At 44.4% G+C, this 10,000-nt stretch overlaps 1 protein-coding gene and 1 long non-coding RNA gene across 2 annotated transcripts in view; one reads left to right on the forward strand and one right to left on the reverse strand.

Annotated features, from left to right (window-relative positions):
* LOC115539861 (sodium/potassium/calcium exchanger 3) overlaps window positions 1–10,000 on the reverse strand; it is a 52,448-nt gene that overhangs the window by 23,737 nt on the left and 18,711 nt on the right. The gene's annotated exons all lie outside the window — the stretch shown is intronic.
* Window positions 1,299–2,841, forward strand: LOC115539864 (uncharacterized). The gene is made up of 3 exons (XR_003976050.1): window positions 1,299–1,442; window positions 1,597–1,657; window positions 2,148–2,841. It is a non-coding gene; the product is annotated as an uncharacterized LOC115539864 (long non-coding RNA).

The raw sequence follows: 10,000 nt of genomic DNA on the forward strand, positions 1-10,000 counted from the left end.
TCATATTTAAGACTAGAGTCTGTGTCTCTGTTCCATGACCTCAGCCTGAGAATGTAGAGTCAGTGTTGTTGTAGAGTTAGATAGAAATGACCAGTTGTGGGTTTCTACAGGGACCTAGTCGAAATGACTTATTCCCCAGTTCTGATAACGAGCGCCCTTTTGTTTGGGATCATAACAATATTATTAATACTAATTCATATTAAAACTAGAAAAACAGAAAATTTGAAAATTTTAATAGATGCATTGAATATTCATCCTATATGGCAGTGAAGGCCATTTCCCCAAAATACATTTATTTTTCTGCTGATCCATCTAAAAATTTTGGAACGCGTTGCAGCAATACCTTGCACAACAGAGCAATGCAACAAGGCCTTGCTGCAACAAGGCATACTTCAGCACCGCAGCGTTCCTGCCCAGAAGCCCCCCATGATGACTTCCCTCTGTGTCAGGAGAGGAGAGGCAACGCACAATCCACATTATATTATTAATTCTTCCGTCGATACACACTCCAACTGACGACATGCAGTGGATCGTTGCAAGCGAATGACCTATGAGGTTCAGTCAGATGAGGCAATCATTTCAGTGGCCACTGACACACCGTCCATTACAGAAGTAGAAGGAGAGGAGGTTTTGGTAAACTTCTTTTATTAAATAACATTTAATGAGGTTTTAAAGCGTATGTATGCATGTTTGTATGTATGAATATGTGTGTATGTATGTATTTATGTCTGTATGTATGTATGTATGTATGTATGTATGTATGTATGTATGTATGTATGTATGTATGTATGTATGTATGTATGTATGTATGTATGTATGTATGTATGTATGCATGCATGCATGCATGTATGTATGTATGTATGTATGTATGTATGTATGTATGTATGCATGCATAAATAAATCATGCATAGATATATAGGTGTATAGATGTTTGTATGTATGAACATATGTACGTATCTATCTGTCTGTCTGTCTGTCTGTCTGTCTGTCTGTCTGTCTGTCTGTCTGTCTGTCTATCAATCAATCTATAATGCAGCAAGGCATTGGCATCATGCAATGGCATAACTGCCTCCCCTCACCCGCCTATGCATGTGGGCTGTGATCACGCAATGTTGCCCCGTCCACACAAAGCCGATTTCATGGCGAAACCGCAAAGGTCTTGTACGGTTCGGCCTTCCGTCCACGCGGAGCCGGTGAATCCGCTGACCGAAACCGCAAACTTCTGAAACCACCCTAGGAGGTGGTTTCAAATCTACCTGGTCTCGTTTTGGTTTCGTGTGGGCGGCGGAAACCGACTGTAACCGTAAACAATGACGTCATCGCCCCTACCCCTCGACCTGTTTCGGCTTCGTGTGGACTGGGCCTAATAAAGCTATAAATTAGGTTCCAGGCTACCCAGCCCCATTCTTGGCTATCGGCATTCTTCTGCAAACCAACATAAGGTGAGAAGCACTTTTCTACCTCAAGGCCTCTCTGATTTAAGGATCAGCTTCAACCTAATCAGCTACATTGTGCAAAACATACAATTATTTATTGAGACTTGCATTTTATTACATAAGGACAAAGTTTTCATCAGCTGTTGTTATGCCTTTAAAGATGGAGCCAGAGCAAGCAGACACACAGGCCAGTGGAGAAGCCCGTTCTGATGGCCATCATGGTAAGTTGCAGTTGTTTATCATCTAATGGCATCTTAACGTCATAGTTTTTAAATCTTTTTGTCAAGCATTAAGGTCTTGTTTGCCACCCTATGCTATAATTCCTCCATTGAAAGAAAATCGGATCACCTATTTGTAACTTTTGTTTTAAATGCTCACTTTCATCATTGTAATGTGCAAATTATTTCAGTGTCTGCTTTATGTTCAGTGTTCAAAAGGTTTCCATAATTGAATTGGTATGTTTATCAAAGATCTTTTAAACATGTCGGCACTGTATATGCTTAGAAGATTAATACCATTTCATGTTCTTTACATCTGCTTGTAGGCCTACATATCACGCTAAGACTGTGGCTATTCTTGGCTGCCTTTAGTGTTTTGACACTTGCTTTACCCCTGGTTTAGTAACTCCTTTCTTGTTTGTTTATACATAATGATGGACATATATATTGGTCAGAAATCCATCATCTTATTTACTTCTTCCGGCCATTCTAGATGGAGTCGTTGCCTTCACAGCCAAACTGGCTGTGGCCGACAGCTACCCGAGCCATACTGGAATCCTGAAGTTCGCTAACGTCTCCGTGAACACAGCTCGGGCATACAACAATGATAGCGGCATCTTCACCTGCCCTCGGAAGGGCTATTACCACTTCATGGTGCACATGTCTGTGTATGGCCTGGGCCAATGTGCCATACGAAAGAATGGCAGGATTGTGGCGACACTGTATGACACCAGTCTGCCTGATAAGCGCAGCCAAGTATCAACTGTCAGCTGTGTTGTCGAATTGGAGAACAACGATAATGTCTGGGTTTCTACATACGGCCCTGGTCGAAATGACTTCTTTGCGACTGCTGATAACGACAGCATTTTTGTTGGATTTCGTTTGGGATAATCGGTTTTCATTTCATTCTTTCTTATTGCAATCATTGCCAAATTTAGTATTGTTTAGATCAAAGTCGAATGTAATATGTTTTGCCTCCTACTAGATTCTTCTTTGTGTAAAATGTGAACATTGTTTAGAAACAAATCATCGTAATGCTGCGGTTGAATTAAATGATAAATCTACTTGCGATCAACCTTGAAGCCATTATAATCCAGAATTGTGAGTTTAGGCGAATATTTTTAATGTATAATATGTAACATTTCCTCCTTACAATAAAAAAAATTGGCATTGATAAAGTCCTATAACCTTTATCCCTCCAATGACCTTTATCATCTCACATCTGGGGAAACATCCAAAAACAGTATTAGAACATTTGAACATTGATCTAGCATACTAGGATATGCTTCTTTAACAAGTGGCTCATGCCAGCCACCTAATGCAGGGTTTGCCACACAGACTTTAATTGGGCGGGGGATAACATTAAGTATCAGTCCGAGAGAACAACACCATGCGAGATTGATAGTGTTTCCCATACATTTAATTACTTTTTAATGGGTAAAATCGTGCTTCATTGTAGAGCTGCAGGCAACACAGTCTGTAAATAGCCCCTCCTCTCCGTGCACACAATCAAAACATGATCACGAGCGGGATGAAGGATTATTGTCTTTTCCCGGCAGAGGAGACAGCTGGCCAAATCACTAATTGAATCAATCCACAGTTTAAGAAATAAAAACTTTTTTTTTGCATACTCTTTATTTTGTCTCGATTTGAACAACCACCACATGAACCATATGTATTGTATCTGTCACAAAAAGTATTGTATATCCAGCGTTCGTTCTAACCCTATCTGAAAACAACAACCTATACAAGATCTTTGGCATGTATTAGCTTTTACAACAGGCGGCCATCTTGGATTAGCTATGGTCAAAATCTCAAAAAATAGTGAACGATTTGAGTGCCATATGAGGTAAGCCTCCCCCACTGCTGGGCATGAGGAGACAGGGAGAACAGAGGAGCAATACATGGGTGTGGAATTGAGAGTGAAAGAGAAAGAGAAAGAGAGAGAGGGGGGGAGAAAGTTGTAATAAGTTGTGTGAAAAGAAATCAGAAAAAAAGTGTCATATTAAGAATGTGAAGTTTGGACCTCCACCCCTGTCCCCAAAGCTCCCTCTCTCTCTCTTCTGTCTGTGTCTCTGCAGCTACAACTCCACTCCAGCAGCACACTGTCGGTCCCCGGGATCAATGACTCACACATGATCCATCTGCTAACCATCTCCCCCACTCGCCGGTACCCCGGCCTCAGAGCTACACCCTATTGCCATCATCTTCTTGTACTTGACATGTGCACCACATGTCTGGATCACGGTCGGAAACACTCGGAATCTGTTGGCCGAGTATACTAAATACGACTTCTGCAGACGTCCAATATACACACAAGAGGGGGAGCAACATTGCAAGATGGTTTCACTTGATTAAAGGGTTATTGACAAATAGATGTTCCTATTCTGGAGGGTGGACTTGGCACAGCCGAGGTCCATGAGGCTCCAGTGAGTTCAAACGATGTCCAGAACTCTTAGAGTCTGGGGTTGCGGTCTCCGAGTACTCCTCCACTGTTCTCCTGTGGAGATCCAGACATACAGTGACTGCTCATGCTACACAACCCCAGAGTAGTCCAGCCTGCCTGGATCCGTTTTGTCATAGAGTCCTGCACTAGCCCGGTGGCTACCGTAGGCCTGGGGGTTGTGGTCAGGTACTTGACTTATATTTAAGAGGTGGAAGGTAAAATTCTTAGTATTTTAATGAAGAGGAACGTTCCACTTATTCTTTTGTTTGAGGAAAATGCAGCGTATACCATTCGAGTCGAAGATAAAAACAATGTCAGCCCACGACTTCACTGCGTCCACAGTGTAAAGGCACATATTTACCATCAGTAACGGAATCACTTATGCAATCCCCAGAATAGCGCCTGGAGGCTCAAACTATCCAGGCCAGGTGTCCATTTAATATTGATTATGTTTACTTGCCATTTAGTTACCGTTTTAGCTTAGTGGGGAAAAAAACATGCATATAAAAAAAAATGATCCACATATCTCTATCCAAACTCCAACAGATCAGCACTATGGTGAGCCAGCCCCAGCTTTAAAAGCAGACAACTCTTCTCCCAGTGCTGTGTTCTGTTCTCGCCTGTGCTCACAACAGCTGACCTATTTGCTTCCCTCAGCGGACGTGCGACTGAATGCAGTCCTCCTCTGCCACACTTTGTTCCCGAGCCTCGACATCCTGAAGACACGACACGATGCAGGGACGAATGCTCCAAATAATAGTTAACCGCAGACATATAAACGAATAAGTAAATGGAAGGAAAAGCGTTGAAATGAATCGCCATCGCTCAGCACACGGTACAGCTGGAAGCGTTTAAAGTTTGCCGCTGACAGCACGAGCAAACGGCAGAGAGGAAACAGCCAAGGTCCAGCGTGTAAACAGAACAGAACAACGTCTCTGTCTCGACACAGGCTGAAGGCATCGCCTTTTTCCGTCCAACGTGTTCAACTGCGTCTCTGAGTACAGCCAAAAGTCTGGGCTGAGCTCCATTTCAAATGATTCTTGAAGTTTTCATCTAAGCCTCGATACCAGTTTGTTTGTAATTTCCGGTTGCTGAAGACGTAAGAATTGAATGCTTTAAATTGTAACCTTTAACGGTATATAAATGTAGTCCCTAGGGATTGCTCAACCAAAAAAATAACAAAATACGTAGTTTGATGATCTTGTGAACTAAGTGGGACATCACTGTTGTCTTCTATCTGACGAGGACAAGTTCATATTTGTACGTTTTATTTGCGTTACGTTTAGTCCTGTTATGTAATTTCAGTCTAATGAAAGAACATAACATACTTTAATGCCATTAAATGAGATGAGATGGTCCCACTAGCTCTACTACAGCAAAAACTTGATTCAACTGGTTAAACTGCCTTAACGTAGACTGTGTAAAATACAGGTTAAGTAGACTTAACATAGACTGTATATAATACAAGTTAAACTGACTTAACATATACTGTATATAATCAACTGACTGTTTATATGTCTACGCTGGAAAAACACTGACTTTTGTCATACCCAACACAGTGCCTACAAAACGAATACATGAGTACTCGTTGAGATTAAGTTTGTGTATTTGATTGGAGTTTATTGGGATCTCTGGCATCCCTAATAGTGATTTGTAAACTCCAGATTGATTCAATTAACGATTTCAGCCAGCCGTCTTCTCTGCGGGGAAAAGCCAACAACAATCCTTCATCGTGTGCATGTTTAGCTTGGTCCTCAGAGAGGAGGGGCTGTTCACAGACCGTCTGTTATCAGTGTGTTGGGGAGAGAGCAGATCAATTTGTTGCGTGCAGCTCTGCAATGAGGCAAGATTTACCACAAAAAAAAAAGAAGAATTTTAATGAATGAGAACGACCCGCCCAAGTTAATTCTATGTGTGGGAAACAATATCGATCACAGAGGGAGTCGTTCCCTCTGATGGATTCAAAATAGAAGATAAATGCGCCACCAGGGTAATATATTTTAGTTTTTAGTGATTTTAATGGGGATACGTTACATATTATACCTTCAAAGAATTCAAAGAGGTGTTCAACACTCACTCATATAATGTATCATGGGCGCAAACATCTTGCACGATAAGCATCTCTCACAAAGAATAAAGTAGCATCCATTCAGAAAAGCTGCTTGAAGTCATTATCCTAATTTTATTTTCCATTATCCACCCTGGAAACAACTTCCATAAAAAAACGAAATCCAAACCCCTCATCTTTCCACATCACTGTGCCAAAGTCAGGAGGAGAAGCATACAAAAAATTGCCGCAAGTAAAGTGGCTAATGACAACGACTATTAGCCAATGAAACACAGGAGGTCATAAGAAGTGGGCGGGGACAGGTGGCCGTGTTTCATCAACGGTAGGCCTACTCCACTTTAACCCAGGAGGCGGGGCCTAAGGGGGTCGACAGCTGATTTCGACCAGTCACTTGTGTGCATGGCGTGGTGACAGAGAGGAGAGAACGACCACACATGTGCTCGCTGAGTATCAACCAATGGCGCTCTCTGCGGTTGATGCCCCTTGCACCGCACTGCAGGAAGAGACACACACACACACACACACACACACACACACACACACACACACACACACACACACACACACACACACACACACACACACACACACAAATACACACGCACACACAGACAAACACACATTGGTACATTCCAACCACCACCAGCCTGTCTATAATGCAATCGAAATTAAATTTTATTTGATTACATTTTATTAAGTTAAATTCATTTAAATTCAATCAACTCAATTCAGCTCAAGTCCGCTCAACAGTCGTGGATATTCTGTCTCATTGCTGCACTCTCTGCTGTAGGCAGCAACACTGTATGTATACAAAGCTTTCAGACCTGTTTCTTAGGAGTGTATTTAGCCCTAGATCCAAATCACAGATCAGAAAATATGATGTTAAAAAAAAAAACACCAAATCCCACTAAACACCGCTGAGAAATATGTGCCGGAACAAACAACAATAAGACTTCTCAGTCCCAGCTGTCCAACAGTCACTCAAAGAGTAAAAACCCTATTTTTAAGCAGCAGAAACAGTGGGCATCCAGATGTCCGATCGTTTCAGCTGCATAACACGCTTACGTCTTATTATATCACCGCTCACCCTGAAAGGCTGAGTCACCCGCACCTTAATCATTACATTACATGACAAGCTGCGACAGGAGACTCTCACACCACACATGGGGACGTCAGAATACCTCCTCAATACCCCTGACACCTTTTAGAACCAATCGGGTACCCCCTGGGTGGCTGTGCTCAAAGGTCCGCCTAGTGAAAGTAACACGAACACGCGTGGAACAAGACAAGCAACTATAGACTCCATCATAATGACCTATGAATATGTTGATGATATTCATAACCAGCGATACGGTCGTGTGCTACAGTATACTTTAGCATAATGAAACTTTACACAATTATGCACGACAAATCAACATAGGCGCCTCGCGAAAATTGTGGATCGCTGCGTGATTGGGTGTGTGCGGTTTGGTGTGTGTGTGTGCGTGGGTGAGTGAGTGAGTGAGTCAACGGGTGAGTGTGACTTAGGGATGGAGGGAGGGACAGAGAAAGAAATGCGAGAGAGAGAGAGAGAGAGAGAGCGAGAGAGAGAGAGAGAGAGAGAGAGAGAGAGAGAGAGAGAGCGAGAGCGTGGAAGCAGGCTGACTGAGCCTGCCACATAGTGAAGCAAGTGAAGCCGTGCTCCATGGCAACAGAGTGTGTGTACGGTTGGGGCTAAGTGGGTTTAAGTGGCAAGCGGGAGGAAGGTAGGCACGGCTAGCACACACCACCATCCCTAACCGCTAACTAACTACCGCTCAGCGCTTCGCCGTCGACCCCTGACGGAGACATTACCCAACATGCATTGCACAGGTGTTGATGCCGTACATCAGTCAGGGCCCGGGAGATTGCAGAGAAACAGCGGGGGGGGGGTTTTGATGAAAGACGCAGTGTTACAGAGATGATGTAGAAGCCAAACGAAAGGGGTTCTTGGTAAAATAGAAAGTACAAGAAAAGAGGTGACTGAGTACACCTCAGCAGTGTGAAAGATGAACTGGGTGAATGACTGCGTGTGAAATGAGGTTATTTCCAGTCGCTCGATGCAAGGCGGATGACTCTACGTTAATACGGAAGGTGAGGGAAAGACAGAGAGAGATGGAGAGAGAGAAGGAGAGCTATTTAATGAAATGGAGGGCTTCAAAGACAGAAAGGCCGAGAGGAAAGGAGGAAGGCGATAGAGGGATGCGAGGTGAAGTAAGTGCTTAAAGGTCCCATGGCATGAAAATCTCACTTTGTGAGGTTTTCTAACATAAATATGAGTTCCCCTAGCCTGCCTATGGTCCCCCAGTGGCTAAAACTTGCGTTCGGTGTAAAACGAGCACTAGGTGTTCTGCTTGCCTTTGAAAAAAATGGAGGCTCAAGCGCACTGATTTGGAATGTGGTCCCATATGTCGTCATAAAGGATCTAAGCTCCTCCCCTTTCTCTGCCTGGCCCGCCCAGAGAATTTGGCCCGCCAATGAGACACGACCGTGCGAGTGCCACACGTGTGTGTGTGTGTGTGTGTGTGTGTGATTACACACAGTGTTTGCTGTTGATGTTATGGCGCATAACACGTCGGTTCTTTGACGTCTCTTGTATTTCCACAACAAGACTGTAGTTGGGGTTATCTCAGCCATGGTTGTGAAGGAATTGGGGGAAAGGAACTTTGGCTTTGACTCCCTGAAGTATGAACTGCGACATGCTGCCTGCCGCGAGGCACCACGGCCGCGAAGCACCAAGGCCGCGAAGCACCACTGCCCGGCAGCGGGCAGCCGGCAGCAGGCAGCCGGCAGCGTGCGGTTCAGTCTACTTCAGATTGATGTGGAAGTGGAAGAACCAGAGACGTCAGAGAACCCGACAAAGTCGTTTGTGATTCATAATATCGTCTGGAGGCGCACACAGCTTGGCCGTGATAATATGCATTACATGATATAGATATCTATGTATTATATGATAGTATTTAGATAGAGCTCCAGGACTGTAACGCAAGTGTTGTACACGCTGTTGGTGTTATGGCGCATAACATGCCGGACTCTCGTCTCTGGTATTTCCACAACGAGACTCGTAGTGGGGGTTATCTCAGCCATGGTTGAGAATGAATTGGGGGAAAGGAACATTGGCTTTGACTCCCTGAAGTACATGAACCAGGACATGGAGGAGAAAGGGATTGTTGGCCTCGAATGTCTCCCGCTTGAGCCCCGCTTCCCGCTGCCGAGGGACCACCGCCTCGGCGCTGCAGGAGGCGGTGGCGCCTAAGCGCTGACCGCTGCCAAGGCGGCGGTCCCTCGGCAGCGAGGCTCCGGCGGGAGACAGACGCGGGCAACAATCCCATTCTCCTCCATGTCGTGGTTCAGCCTACTTCAGATTGATGTGGACGTGGATGAACCAGAGACGTCGGAGAACCCTACGCGGTCGTTTGAGATTCATGATATCGTCTGGAGGCTCACACAGCTTTTGGCCGTGATGATATATATTATATGATATAGATATCCATGTATAATATGACATTATTTAGATATAGACCTCCAGGACTCCTGTGTGTTCTAGAATATTAACAGAACACGGCTAAAGTCTGTGTGCGCCTCGCCATACACCACTGTAATCAGAGCGCTTGGTACCGTGGCTGCAAGCTGCTCAGGGCCACACCCCCATCCTCCTCCTTGACCCGCCTCTCTCCTCCTCATTTGCATTAAAGCTACAGACACCAAAACGGCCCATTTGGGGAAAGCTCAATGTGCGACTGGCTCGTAGTGGCTGTAAATCTGCACCACGGCTGAATTTCGGGAACGTCTTCAAAAACGGTGTTTGGGGCCT

Source organism: Gadus morhua, chromosome 3, assembly GCF_902167405.1.
Source record: "Gadus morhua chromosome 3, gadMor3.0, whole genome shotgun sequence".
NCBI lineage: Eukaryota > Metazoa > Chordata > Actinopteri > Gadiformes > Gadidae > Gadus > Gadus morhua.